The sequence below is a fragment of the Marmota marmota genome, unplaced genomic scaffold (assembly GCF_001458135.2).
Source record: "Marmota marmota marmota unplaced genomic scaffold, marMar, whole genome shotgun sequence".
Taxonomy (NCBI): domain Eukaryota; kingdom Metazoa; phylum Chordata; class Mammalia; order Rodentia; family Sciuridae; genus Marmota; species Marmota marmota.
The window spans coordinates 29,169,326-29,184,853 of record NW_025999977.1 but is presented as its reverse complement, the minus strand read 5'-3'; positions in this window follow the sequence as shown (position 1 = coordinate 29,184,853).

Below are 15,528 nucleotides of genomic sequence, written 5' to 3'. Positions count from 1 at the left end.
ACATTGTCAATATAGCAGTATGATGGGATTTAAATTTCAACATAATTTTCTTCAATGACATAGTTTCCTTGTAAAAACATTTATATGTATTATAGAAAATTATGCATTTTAGCTTTTAAAAATTGATACACTTTGGTCTGGGATGTAATAATTTATTAAGTGTAAATGTTTGTGGTTATGAACCTAATTTTCCCATTTTTCCAAATTAATTTCATGATTTTTTTTTTGTATAAAGAATGATGTTGGGATTTTAATTGGAATTGCATTGCATCTGTACAGCACTTTGGGTAGTATGGTCATTTGACAATATCAATTTTGCCTATCCAAGAGCATGGGAGATCTTTCCATCTTCTAAAGTCTTCTTTAATTTCTTTTTTTAGTGTTCTGTAGTTTTCATTGTAGAGGTCTTTCACCTCTTTTGTTGATTCCCAAGTATTTAATTTTATTTGAGGCTATTGTGAATGGGGTAGTTTTCCTAATTTCTCTTTTGAGAGGATTCATCACTGATGTATAGAAATGCATTTGATTTATGGGTATTGATATTATGTCTGCTTCTTTGCTGAATTCATTTATTAATTCTAGAAGTTTTCTGGTGAATTTTTTTGGATCCTCTAAGTATGGAATTATATTGTCAGCAAATAATGATAGTTTGAGTTCTTCTTTTCCTATTTGTATCCTTTTAATTTCTTTGGTCTGTCTAACTGCTCTGGCTAGAGTTTCATGGACTATCACAATTTTTCCATATGGGAAAGTTAGGCTAGATTTATAAGATCTTGACATGTGGGACTTTGTGTATGCATGTGTGTGTGTGTGTGGGGGGGTACCAGGGATTGAATTCAGGGGCACTCTAACACTGAGAGAAACACCCAGTCCTATTTTGTATTTTATTTAGATAGGGTCTCACTGGGTTGCTTAGTGCCTCACTTTTACTGAGGCTGGCTTTGACCTTGATATTCTTCTGCCTCAGCCTCCCAAGCTGCTGTGGTACAGGCATGTGCCACTGCACCCAGCAGCATGTGGGACTTTTAAAACATTGACCCAAAATTTAAGGATTACTTTTATTCTGACTATGCCAGAGGCCTCATCCTGCTTTTACAATTTTTAGTGACTCTATGATGTTTTCTATGAAAATACAGTAACAACAACAATAAATCCAGAGATTCTTCCAGACAGTTAGTGGAAGAGGTTGTTGCTAGTGCTGGAATGATACAATACAAAGTAATAATGTAACTCAAAATAACAATATAACATGAAAATATCTGCAAGAAGGATAACAGAAGAGAAAATTTCAGGAGCAGGTCTCTTTATAGACATTACTATTTCAATCCATTTCAGCATTTACATTTTTCCAGAAGTGAACCTTTGTCCTAAGATCTGTCTGGGAGCAGGTGAACCTAGCATGTGGATGTGGAAGCTCTGGTGTCGGAGTGGTCCTCCTGCGGTTCTGTACTGATTAGCCTTGGAAGCCTCATGTGTAGAGACCACTTTAATTCTCAAGCTTTTTTCTTTTGAAACATGCAGATCATGCTGCTCAACTTTTGGGGTTTCTTTGAAAGTAGAATGAGATCATACATGTGAAATGCCTGGAAGTAGCCATTTTCTTTTTTTTTAAATAAAGGTGAACTGTTGTTGTTATTGTTTGTAACACAGTAGAAAGAAGCAAGAGTTATTAAAGTGCTTTGGCAGGCATCACCAAGTATTTATACCAGTATTTGAACACACCAGATTTCCTTCCTCTCTGCCTTCAACTTCCAGAAAAGTCCTCATGCCTCTTCTTATTCCATGGAACTGAACCCAACAGTGTCTACTTCTATGTTACTTTATTTTACTTGTGTATCTTCCAGTTGTGTCCCAGTGGTTTTCATTGTTCTGTTTCTCTCCATTTTCTTATGTAGACAGTAAGAATCAAGTCACAATTAACTAGGGATGACTAGCAGACAGGCCCCCTCCCAGCTCTGTCTCTTCTAGGGAGTGATGATAATATGTGGATTTACCCAGCAGTTACTCTGCATTAGGTTCTCTTCTAAGGGCTTGGGTTTATGAACTCACTTTGCTTTACAACAACATCATGAGATAGTTATTATTATTCTCTCTTTGACTGATGAGGAAACTGAGGCACAGAGAAAGTAAATAACTTGCCTGTGAGCACACAGTTTAACACAGCCAATACTTGAACTCAAGTCATCTGGTACCATAATTTGCGTACTTGGCTGTGTTTAGACTATCTTCGGAAGCAATATTAGCAACGAGGAAACTGTAACACAGAGACACTGAGTCTATCAGGATTTACTACACAGAATAAAAAATGAGGCATGGTAAATTTTCAAGGGTCACGTAGCAGGTCAGAAAATAATTCATTACATCCTATTTTTAAATATGTCTCTTCTGACTATAGAATATGGTGCTCCATCTCAGACTTCCTGTCTCAAGTAAAAGGAATTACCTTGGTTCAGTGGCCTTAAAGGGGCTGGCTTTGGTTTGTTTCTTTGTTTCATCCTTTATTAATTCTAAGTTTCTGACATTGTCTTTCTTTTTTTTTTTTTGAGCTGTTATGTATGTGTGCATTTTATTTTCAATTGTTTTTGACATTTACAAGTTTCTTAATAAATGGAATCCTTATTTAACTTGCTTCTGTTCATCTTCGGATGAGGGTACTCTAGTAATTTGTTCTTATTGAATTGAAAAGCCTCTGGGAAAGGTTGCTTAAGAGCAATCTCTAGGTTCTAATTTGTCAACAGGAGATTAGTTAGGAATTTTGAGTCAAACTTTCCTTCAGAATTTATGGAATCTGGCTTAGCAGGAGTTCCCACTAATGTGTACTAGATGAGGCATCATGGTGGCTTCCATCACAAAAATACAAATTTTCTGTAATCAATAGCAGCAGGAACCAAGATTTTTGCCTCATTTCTTATCATACTGTCCCCAAAGATGAGTGCTCTCAGATTAATTAATAACATGATTTTTTTTTTCATTTGCATCTTCAGGTCTTGGCTTCTTTGAGACTGGGACTTGCATATGCTTGGAATTTATTGGCAAGAGTTTTAAAACAGATGGCCACATGCTTTTTTCCCTCTAGGAAACTTAGTTGGTTGTTTGTCATCTGGTTCTCATGGTAACCAAAGAAGGTTGTTAACATTTTCTTCTCACAAAGGAAAATCATCAGAGCTGTCAGAGAGTTGCAGCTGTTTGACAAAGACTTGATCTTTTTGTTGTATTTTCTATTTGTGTTGATGGACTCATGGCATCATACCTTGTTTTTAGTGAGATAAGTAAGAAAAAGGACCCAAAAGTAATCTTGTTTTTGTATATGGCCTATTTAATAATTTTTCACTTCTATGGTGCCAGGAGCCATCCATGAAATGTGTGTAAACCAAATCAACATGGAAGCCTTTGGTAGGACAGTCTGGTATTGGGAACTCCCAGCAGCAACCCAGTTGGTTTGCGACTGCCCACTCCATGTGACTTCCTACTCAGTGCTGTCAGGTTCAGCAGTTCACTGGAGATGGGGTAACCCAATGGAGCCACACAGCCCCTCAGAGATGGGTGTGGCTTGCCAAGATGCCAATTAACCTGTTTGCAGCAAGACTCCTCCTGCTGAAACCTTATCTCTGCCTTTGATGGACTCTCTCTTAATAAAGAGATGGAACCATTTTCTAATTGTTCAGATCCAGCTCCTACCAGTACTGGAGAACCTATCAAGAGCTCCTCTTTGATCTAATTTCTGACTCTCTTATTTCTTTATTAATTATTTTGGGCTTTCTTTTTCTCAGTGGCTCACAAACTTCTGAGCAAGAAACCACCCTGGCCGGGTGCTCGCTGCTCCGCAATACTATGGCAAAATAAAAATTTCCTAGCAGCATCAGATCCTTGGTAATAAAGGCCAATGTTATGGCGGAGGTAGATGGGACATGCTTGGGACCGTTGTAGTTTACCTTCACATGTTATAGATTTATCATCTTGGAATTTCTTAAAATATTTCATTCTATTCTCAGCCAGTGATGAGATAGGAAGGAATAGGCACTTAAAAAGGATCAAGATGCCACCCAGTGATGGAATATGAACTTTCATTAACTGAATATTGGCAGTATGTCCAACATTATTCTTTGAAATGGGATAAAGTTTCATCTGCCACTGAACTGCTCTCACCCAATGGCTGGATCTTAGAACTACTTATGCGTCTATATGTATAAGCAGGTCAAGCTGCTGTATCTTCGGAGCCTACATTTCAACATGTTCAATTATTGGGGATTAAATGAAAATAAAATTAGAAATTTGTTGGCAAATTTCTGGGTTTCTTTGTATTGTCTTTCCCTGTAACCAATAAACACAGAGACGAGGCACAATCAGAGAAGCATAGCTATTCGTAGATGATGAAAATAGTGCCATAATGCCACAACATAGCTACTGTCTTGGAAAATATTAGATCAAAATGTTCACTTGTATTAAGAAAATTCCTATTGTACCTATGCCCATTTTTAGACATGTAATTGTTTCCATTCATGGGTTAGCTACCACAGTCAATGTCCTTTTTATTATTGCTGTTGTCCTACATGATCTTGTAACTTGCTTTGTCAAAAATAAAAAAAGAGTTTTCTTGTAAATTTGTGAGTGAAATATGATTCATTTTTGTTCCCAAATCAGATGTCTACAGATAAGCCAGGCCAAAGCAGCAAGAAATAAATATATTTTTTCTCCATGGTTATCTGAAAATATTGAAGGTGACGTTGGATGAGCCGTTTCCAAGGTGACTTTGATGAGGCATGAAAAACTTATTTAGTGTGCTTGCCTTGCATCTGGCATCATTAAATAAAGTCTTTTTACTGATATGATATTCTATATAATTTCTTATCACAAATTGTAAGATCTATGATAATGATGTGTAGAAATATCATTACTATGGAGTTGTACATTAAATCTGGATGGAAGTTTTGGCAGACCTGATGCACGTGATGATTTTGTAGGTTATATATATTAGAAGAAACCTGTTACCATTTTATCATTTTGTGACATTTTATATCAGCTTGGTAACTTGCTCAAAGCAAATCAATACTTTCAAATTTGACTTTCAAAGGCAAATAGCACAAAGATTATAATCTTGTAAATTTGTCCTTTGGAGTCAGAGTTTAATTCAAATTTTGGTTCTGCCACTTGGTAGCTGTGTGTTTTTTCGCAAGTACTTAGCCTCTCTAAGCTTCAAGATCTCATGTGTACAAAGGAGTGGACATCATATTCCTTTCAGAAGGATCAAGGACATAGTCTAAATAAAGTCCCAAGTATATTGCTTGATTTTTAGTAAATAATAAATTTTGGTTAAAGTTAGCATATGAAGAGAGTTAGAATTTAGCTTGTTTGGTCTTTTCATCTTTCAGAATCAAAGATGTCATTAGTGTTAAATAAAAATGTATTCAGACTCATTAAAGATGATAAGGAAGAGATCTTCGAGATGGGGGACAACTCCAATGGGATTTTGCTACAGGGGTGATGGATTGAGATTAGTTTTAAATAAAGGAAGGACAAGTGGAATTTATAGCCAAGGAGTAGGATGGAGGTCAGTGGTTGAAAAAATCACTAAGAGGAAACATTGAATGTGGGAGGATTCTTACAGATCAATTCAACATTATTATTGCTGAAGACAGGCTAGAGGGATAAGGTACTGAGGATGAGGGATGCGGAAATTTGATCAGATAATAAGGGAGGGAGTTTTTTTTCTACTTTGATGCAGCAGGATTCTTGTTAAAAGTGGATTAAACTGACTAAAGACAGAACCTGAGGTTGAGGCTTAGTGTAGAAGAGGGTTCAGAGGAACCTGACTCAAGTTTGGTCAAGGAAAGTCTTTGTTACTGGCATTTTCACAAGATCAACCGAGGGACAAATAAAACTGGAATTTGAACTCAGATTCTGAGTATAAACCAGAATTGATGAGCACAATTCTGTCTTGTGCAAATGTAGGCCATATGAATGGACTTAATCTAATCACCTCCAGTGTTTTGGTTTCTATCTGGGATGTCCTCTGAAGGCTTATGTGTTGAAGGCTTGGTTCCCAGTGCAAAAGTGTTCAGAAGTGAGGCTTTGAAAGATTGGATCATAAGGGCTCTGACCTCACCAGTGAATTAATAATTTGATGGCATTATTTGGAGATAGTGGAAACTGAGAGAGGTGGAACCACATTGTAAGAGTGGGTCTTTGGGGATAGGCCCTTGGGAACTATAACATCCCCAGCCCCCTCCCTCCCTGTCTTCCTCCCTCCCTTCCCCTCCTTCTCCCTCCCACCNCTCCCTCCCACCCTCTATCTATCTATCTATCTATCTATCTATCTATCTATCTATCTATCTATCTCTGTCTCTCTATTTCTCTCTCTGCCCCACCTCCTTTCTGGCTACCACAGGATGAGCAGCTCTGCTCACCTTTTCCGCCATGATGCTGAGACAGGGGCAAAGGACAGGTAGCCAGGGCAAACAGTAAATGATAGTACATGATACAGTAGGAGAGATGAGCCTAATTATCAAAGAAAAGGAAGTGGGTGGCTAACACTTCCAGGGGTTCTTCCCAGCAGAAGGAGTTGCTAATGATTATTACCCCCTGGGCTGCTCCTTCCTACCCTGAGGCAGGAAGTGGGCAGACAGAGGAAATCTGAGATCTATAAAAAGGCAAGACACACACCACCCCACCCCTGCTGGCACCCAGCTCTGGGCCCTGGACTTCTCTCCAGAGAAGTCCACTACCTCTGTTCTGTCTCTTTCTTATATAAAACTGGTTTTCTATGCTTGCGTCAGCATTTCTCAGGTGTTTAATCTTCACCACCTGGGAATGAGGACCCGATCCTGATTTCCAAGGCCAGCATCAGTGCTGTGCCTCACTGCAGGCCCATAACAAGAAGCCAGCTGACCCATGGGCTGAACACCTCTGGAAACCATGAGACAAAATAAACCTTTCCTCCTTTGTTTTTCTCAGGTATTTTGTCCCAGTGGCAAAAAGCTTCTGAAATACCCACCTTGAAAGCCAATGGGAGCTGATCCTTGAATAACAGCAGTGGATGTGCTGTCGGAGGTGTGACTCTGGCTCTGTGTTTGTGCACACACAAGCACTTTGAGAAAGAGGTAAGCAGTTCTGGTCTGTGTAAGTAAATCTGTCATTTGGAACACATCTTGGGCATGTATCCCTCCTCCCTAGTTGGTCTTCTATGGACACTTATTTATTTATCTTTAGTCATTTTTCTCTTCCTTTATAGATTCCCTTGATGATCCACAAGGACAACATTTTACAAAATATGATCTGATGCTTCAGTTTATGTGCAGCAGGAGAACCTTACTATAATATTTGAAAACAGACACAATATACAGTTTTCAAGTGGGAAACTTTTGTTTCTTCCAGAGTTTGGGGTCAAATCTCTTAAGTTGAGTCAATAAAGATAAATAAATGATTTTAAAATTTGAGACTCAATACTTCTGCAAGTCATAGTTGCATTTCCCTGTAACAAATGTACCCTATTTTAATGCAAGAGTCTTTTGTAGGTAATTGGTTATAACATAGGAGAAACAATCATTTCTTATCTCCATGGAAATCACAAAATGGTTTGAGAGTTCAGAAGCCCCCACTGGATCCGTGATTTCTCTGACTGTGAAGGATTCTTAGATACTTGGCAAAGAGCCTGATAACCCAGTTGATCTTAATAAAAGTTTGTTAAATAAATAAGTGAATAATGAATTTTGGCCATAAGTTAAAGTGTCCCTGGACTTGTGTGATAGGGAAAGCTTTGATTTTTCTTTGTTCAGGTTAGTTAATAGAGTCAGACTAGAGATACATGAAAGTTGATCAAATATGAATGGCTAATTTACAAACATTTATATTTCAGTGTTAGGAAACATGGTAAGATTAGGAAAACAGTTAAGACAGTGACTTGTACAGAATTGACTAGTTCAGGCAATGAAAACTTCACAGATTACAGTTCAACAAGATTAAATGTTACATGTAACATACATGTATGATAGACATTGCTTCTGATTTTGATTTTAACATACCATCAGTTAAACACATGAGAAATATTGACAGTTCAGTTTTGGGTTATTAAATATATAATTTTTGATAAGACATTTCAAATTACAACATATCTCAGGCAGCATGCAGGAAAAGTCATTTATTGTACATTTGTTAGGACACACTTCGCACCAAGCTTCCAGTTTTTGGTAGTTAGATCAAGAGTATAGAAACCATTGAAATGATAGTATGGTCGAAATCAGCAGTTGTATTTACTGGTAAAAATAAAACTCTCTGAATTCAATTATTAAGAAAATGCACAGTGATCATAAACTCAATTCTTTAGAAATTGTTTTTCACAATTAATTCTCATTTATTGGTGACACAGCAGCTGCAGGGAATCTGAATTCTGAGAGTTGGTTTTACATAACAGCAGGAATTTATTCTTCGGTGGGTTCACGTGATTACAACAAAGATATTTACCATTTGAAATCACATATTATAACAATGGTACTATACAAACATCACAAATATTTGGTGTTTCAGAGTCTTAACAAATAGTATGCTGTGGTTATTTCACAAAGAGACTAGATTAACAGGCAGTGTAAGTCACATATATCTTAAGTTTTTAAAAATACATTTTATACAGTAGGCTTCTAATTTCTTCACTAGCATTTCATTTTGGTGGTTTTTAATATTTTTTTCTTCATACTTAAAGTCCTTAGAGAAACTATGAATCTCTGGCTTATGCCAAGAAAGTCAATAGGATTTATATTTTCCCACAGGAATATGGCTGAGTGTACATTGAATCACAGAATCAACAAAGCAACATCTAACTTATAACATTATTTTAAAAATTCAAATAAAATCTAATTTATTTTAAAAGACAGTAGTTCGAACAAAACTATAGTAATCAAAATTTTTATTTACAAAACAGTTGAATATATTTTTAAATGGCTAGTTCTTGCTAACTGCACAGGTTAAGTATCCTTGATGCAAATAGTCTGTTAGCCTTCTGTGCAACAGTGTTGGACCTCTGTGTTAGCTCACGTGAAATGGTTAGGTGAGAAAATTGAATGATAATTTTCATCCACTCATAGTGCTTGAAAGGGAAGATGATAACTTTCCATGTTCAACCAGATCTATAATTAATGTTGGTACCTTTTACATGAAAGAATCAGCTAAAATTGCCCAAATGTAATTTAGTATAGTATAAGAATTATAGGGAAGATGGATAAATTTGTCATCGAATGTTGAGATTCTAATCTATCTTTATGCAGTTGATGTAGGTTATTGTATCTCTCCGAGGCTTCTGTGTATTACATTGGCTTTAAAAATATTTTCCTTGGTCCTTAGAAATACAAAATATTCATTTTCAAAAGATAGAGGATGATAGGGTGAGAATTTCTTACAATCACAATCTTAATAAAAGAAGTGAATCTACATTTTACAGATCTTTAAACAATTCTCTTTGGCAGGAAACTTTATAAACAACTTCTTCCACTTGTAACCTTTCAATGAGGCCATTTTTCCCTTTATATCAGGTATTATGGTCACTTGTTCAATACTTTAGGATAATAGGAAAACACCACAGATATAAAAATATTTAAGTTTAGCATTATTCTTTTTTGAAAGTTAAATTAAAAGTGCATTGACTCATTGATACTAGAGAAGATATTTTACACAGGCATTTCTAACAGTGTTGCTTAAGATCATAATTTCTACAAAATGGTCAACAACCAAGGTATGTGTATTTTTATTTCCCACAAAATTTTATCACTGAACACACTGAAAGAATGCAATGGAAACTCTTTATTATTATACATAGTGTTTTCCACAAAATTAGTAAAGGTATATACATGGTGTATATACCTGTGTGTGTGTGTGTGTGTGTGTGTGTTGTGTACTCAAAATGGCAATTCTTACAGATTACATTCATTAGCATGAAAAACTAAAATTTGAAAAAAATCAGTGAATAATCCAAATGTATCACTGCCACACCACCCTTCAGGAATTTCAAAGTGTAGTGAGATTATTTAAAAAAAAAATAGCTTTAGGTGTGTGAGCAATCTTTGAGATCAGCTGGAGGAGTATTAGGAATGCTTACTACATTTTCCAAGGTAAAATCTCCTCTCACAATGACTTCCCTTCTTTCTTCTACTCTCCTCCTTTCTGTCTTTGAAGGTTATTTGTGATTTATTTAAACTGTGAATACAGTATATGAACAGGCTGTTCTTTCCTTTTGGGCCCTGGATGGGGTATTCATGATCACCTCTTCAGAAGAGGTTTCTGGCACGATGACATGCCGCTCTTTTCTTTATGGATTGTCACTTGTGCTGGCTGAGGATGAGTTCAGTTTACTACCAAAGTTGTCCACCGAGTTTATCTGGTGTGAAAGAATTGCCATCAGTAACCATCAAAGGCTACTCTAGAGAGAAGTTCTAGACCTGTTTCCTACCCAAAGTCTCCCTTCTCATCTACCTCTCTGGGAATACTACCAGTGGCACAGAGCTGTGCTTTGTGCATCTAAGCAGTATAGACTGCATGCTGGTTCCTTCCCTTGTCCTTGTCCAGAAAGCCACAGATGTCTGCTGGGTGTGAGCTTCCTCCGGTCTACAAGAATTAATAGATGAAATCCAGGGAAGTTCTGTTGTAGTAATAGTTGTGCCAGCGATTATTATTATGGCTTTATAGGAAGAGTGTTGAGTTGCACCACTGACCTACAAACATCACGGTGAATGGCACTGAGAGGCAAAGCAGTTGAAGGATTAAAAACAATCACCTTGTTACCTTCTAAGATCCAGGCCTTTTTCTTGAACCACAATATAGGGGTCTTTAGAGTATGTAACTCCTCCCATCCCCCAATCTTTCTGAGAGGAATTTGAAATCCAGGTTTGTTTGAAGATGTCAGTAATACAAACCATGGATTATAGACAAAGAAAAACTGCTGCTGTCTTCACTTTGGAAACTACTACAAGTTGGGAGGGAGAGCAAGGCCTGGGTCTTTTGTGATGGATCTGAGAGAATTCCAGTCAATTGAATCCAGCCCCTTCTGCTTCAGAGATGTATTTCTTAAAACCAAGGAAGCCTGACATTGGTGATTATTCTAAGAAGTCATTTTTTAGTGAGGTTTTGACTTTTAGCAAAAGAAAAGATGTACCAATGGAGATGAGTGTGATGGTGGAGATCGAGAAAGGGGGACTGTGCTTTAGTTGGAGCTCCCTGGTGATCAGGTGTGAGAAAGAGTGGTAAAATGAAGGTCAAGGAGCCACCAAGAAGATGCACCCAGTCATAGCAAGTGGACACACGGAGGCTTAAGCTCTGAATAGCAACAGGAGAGGAATGTGAATTTTAGAGCAGGTAAAACACAAGTACATGAGTCAGTTATCTAATTCCCAGAAAAATAAAAGCAATCATTTCAAAATATCAAACAAGCTTGGCTCTTGCTAAAGGAGGACTGGAGTGCTAGCCATTTGCATTTTTCCCCAAAAAAATATCATTGTGGAATTTACATTTTAGGCTTCCTTATACACACCTTGAATTACATTTCTGGATCCAAAGGAAGGACCATATACATATGGGCATTTAAAGTACCCATAAATGTGATATTTCAGGTTGAATTTAAGAAACATACACAATCCACAATCTTAAGGTCCCTTTGCTAAGTCATTTTTATGAACAAATTAATTCATTTGTTGACTTTGCACTCCAGTTCTCCCAATGTAAATGAGAGAGCCTAGAAAGGAGGTCCCAGGTGACTTGGATGATGTCTATAGATCTATGGTTTTCAAGCTTTGTGAGCCATGCAATTCTTTAAAAACATCTTCTAAAACCAAAACTCATGTTTATGTTAGTACACACACATTAAAACCAGTAGTCTGTCATTAAGTAGAACTAGGTACAATAATTATTTATCCTTAAGGCATATGGGCAGAACTATTGATTAACAGGAAGATGTGCAAGGTCATTTTCTAAACTCTGGGGCAATCAAGTAAAGCAGATCAGCTGCTGCTTTTTAAAAGCACTGAAAAGACTGATCAGAAATCTCTGTGATTGAAGAGACTACCTTAAGCCCAGTTATACCAGGGGGAAAATAAACAGTTGTAAGAATTAATTTTCCTTCAAATTATATTCTGAGTCTGGCTGAGGATGAGTTCAGTTTACTACCAAAGTTGTCCACCGAGTTTATCTGGTGCGAAAGAATTGCCATCAGTAACCATCAAAGGCTACTCTAGAGAGAAGTTCTAGACCTGTTTCCTACCCAAAGTCTCCCTTCTCATCTACCTCTCTGGGAATACTACCAGTGGCACAGAGCTGTGCTTTGTGCATCTAAGCAGTATAGACTGCATGCTGGTTCCTTCCCTTGTCCTTGTCCAGAAAGCCACAGATGTCTGCTGGGTGTGAGCTTTTCTAATTCCCAGAAAATTGGATGGATGTTTCTCCCCATATATCTGATCAAATTGTACCTAGAATGAGTTTACAATTGAGCTTTCAAGCTTCTTCCTTGGAGCAAGCAGAGTTAAACAGTGGGTGACATTGATTATTTTTGGCCACACAGAACAATGGTTTTTAATTTGAGCATGCATCAGAATCATTTGAAGGACTTGTTAAAATCCATATTGCTGAGCCTACTCCCAGAATTTCTGATTCATAGATTTTTCGCGGTGTCTCAGGTGGGACTAGATAATGTGAATATCTAACAAATTTCTAAGTTGCTTTTCTGGAGACCAAACTTTAAGAATCATAATTGTAGCTTATTCTAAAACGCACCATATATCACCTTAATTGCAAGTGGAACATGAAGGTAAAATGAAATGTCCCCCCTAGAAATTCCTAAAATGCTAGTTTAATTATAGAAAGTCTTCAGGTTCAGAAGTCTAAGAACCATATCAACTATAGAATAAACCTGTAAATAAAACCTGATTCAAATTTACCATCAACCTATGACATCCCTATAAAATAGAGAACATGACTTTTATATTATTAAGTGTGAGTTCCTGCCAGGCTATTTAAAAAAATTCTATGACCTCTCTTCATAGGATATTATTTTAGTAATAGCACTATAATTCTCTCTTGCAATGTAGGTGATATTCTCCCTCTCACCTCAGGATGATTCACATAGCATCTAAATTTGTTCAGCTTCTGGATTGAACTCAAATAGGTTTGTTGACTTTTTCTAGTGAAAGCCTTGTTAAAAGTTTATCAAATGCAAGACCTACATAAAAGAATAAACAAAGGGAAGATCATCAAACGACTGTCCATGAAAATACAGTTGACTAAGAATTAAGTTAATCATGTCATCAGTAGGTGATTTGACTGGTAGATAGACCTGGACTCATTTAAAAGATGGGACTGGGGCAAGGAGTTGGAGAATGAACGGGCAGCTGCCTGTGTGGAAGGCAGGCTGAATCTGTTCACAGCTTCTCTTCCTTAAACAAGCACCTGCCATTGATTTACAGCACAATCAGGATGGCTCAAGGCAGTCCTCAGCAGAAAATACTGAGGGTGGCATATTTGTTGAAAACAAGACAGAAAAACCTACATTTTCAATTTACTATTTCTAATCAAATCTAAAATGGGGGTCAAATTCAATGTGAGGGACTTATTGAAAGACAAAAATACAATGTCTACTGTAACTGAACAGCAGCTCTATATAGAAATGTATAATGAGAGAAAGAAGAGTATTTTTATCCCTAGGTGGCAATCCCAGAAATTATTACAGTTATAACAAAACATTATCTATTTTAATTTTCTCTCTTAACAGTGAAGCACCCCAAATCACTTTATCTGTTGTGATGTCAATATTGTTAACTTTCCCGCCTTCCAAATTTGGCTTTGTGCCTCGGTGCTAATCAAGTTGGAATATATTACTGCTGTGACGTTGAAATGTTTTTGCCATTTCTGGTGACATTCCAACTGGGATTCCTTCAAGGGAATGCTTACATTCATTCCCCTAACACAGTCATTGTTTATACAAGCAGAGTTCACTTTGATTGCTTTTTCTTTCTCTTGCCCATGAAAATTTCTACATTCTCTTGCTATATTTTCTCTGTGTTCAATTTCATTTTGCTAATGAGGCATTTGGGGTATGGCAGACCAGATGATTGCTAAGGGTGTGATTTAAGTCTTTTTATGAAATCTTCTTGAGTAGTCATTTTCTCCACAACAAAGGAGGCATTTAAAAAACAGTTGAATCTGTGGCAAATGATATCCTTTTTCATTTTCCTTTGTATTGTACCTTTAAATATCTTTCTTCTTGGTCATTGCACATCCTGTTTATAATTCACATGCTTTTGTAAAATAATTGCTGTCAGTCTCTTTCTCCTAAAAGGTTTTCATCAAAGAAGTGGAATTATTGTGGGAGACTGTGAACTCACAGTTTACCCTTTAGAAGAATAACAGATTCAGTCTTAAGGTCACTGATTTGAAATCCATTTCAATCTTATCACATTTCTTATTGGATGTTTCTTCAGAAGGAAGAAATCCTTCACTCCCCTCAGGGAAAGGAGTTTTTTATTTTCCAGCAGTGTACAAATATTTAAAAATAAATCTGTACTTTATCACCAGACTTTATGGTTTTATTGTCTTGACACTTGCTCTGGTAATCAAGTATGAGGGGGAGCAACTCCTTTGTAGCCTACAGCACCTTCAACCCAGACTCACAAATGCATGATAACAGGGATCATATGGAGTTTGACATGTTCTGGAAAATCGAGCCAAAGGCCAAGGCTCTCCATGTAATGGTGAGAAAATTCAAGTCCAGAGAGATCTGCAGATTCATGAACCTCTGAAACTATTACATGCTCATTTTCAAAAGAGAAAAGTTTCAGGTCCGTTCCCTGGTGACTTTTGGTGTTAAAATGAGGAGAACCTTATCTATTCAGAAATGAAGGCTGAGGTCTTCTCTAGCTGCTAAAGAAAGAATTGGAGTTTTAACTAACTGAAATAGAGCCAAATGCTTCAAATCAAAGGAGCAATAGGCAGAGTTAAGAACATTTAGCAGTGACTTAGTATCAACACCCTCTAGAAAGAAGAAATTCAGCAATGATGAGGCAAATTATCTTTGTAAGGGGCTTTTCACAGCTTGAAATGTCACTTAAAGGACTATATGTCAAACTCACATGGGATTGGTTGGCTCATGGATGATTCTGGGATGTGTTAATAGAGTCTGGATCCATTCATATTGATGTGAAGGATGAAATTAAGGAACTTAGTATTAAGAAAATTAGTATTTCTATTTTTATTAAAGGGAAGTTCCTTGATAGGTTTTAGAACAGCTTTATTAAGCAGTTGCAAATTGATAAAATATCTCTAGATCAAAATGAAAGGTTAACGTAGTTAGAATATCATAATTAGACCCTTCCTGATGAAATCCAGGTCTGGTGTTAAGTGTTTTCAATTACTATGTCTTGAATTCTTCATACCACCTTAGGATGCCTCATACTATACTCGAGGCAACTTGAGCTTTATGGAATTGTGTATCAGAAAAAATATAATAGATTGACATCTGATTTTAAAATTGCTCTACCACCTTGACTGAGTTGTTGTTTTGTG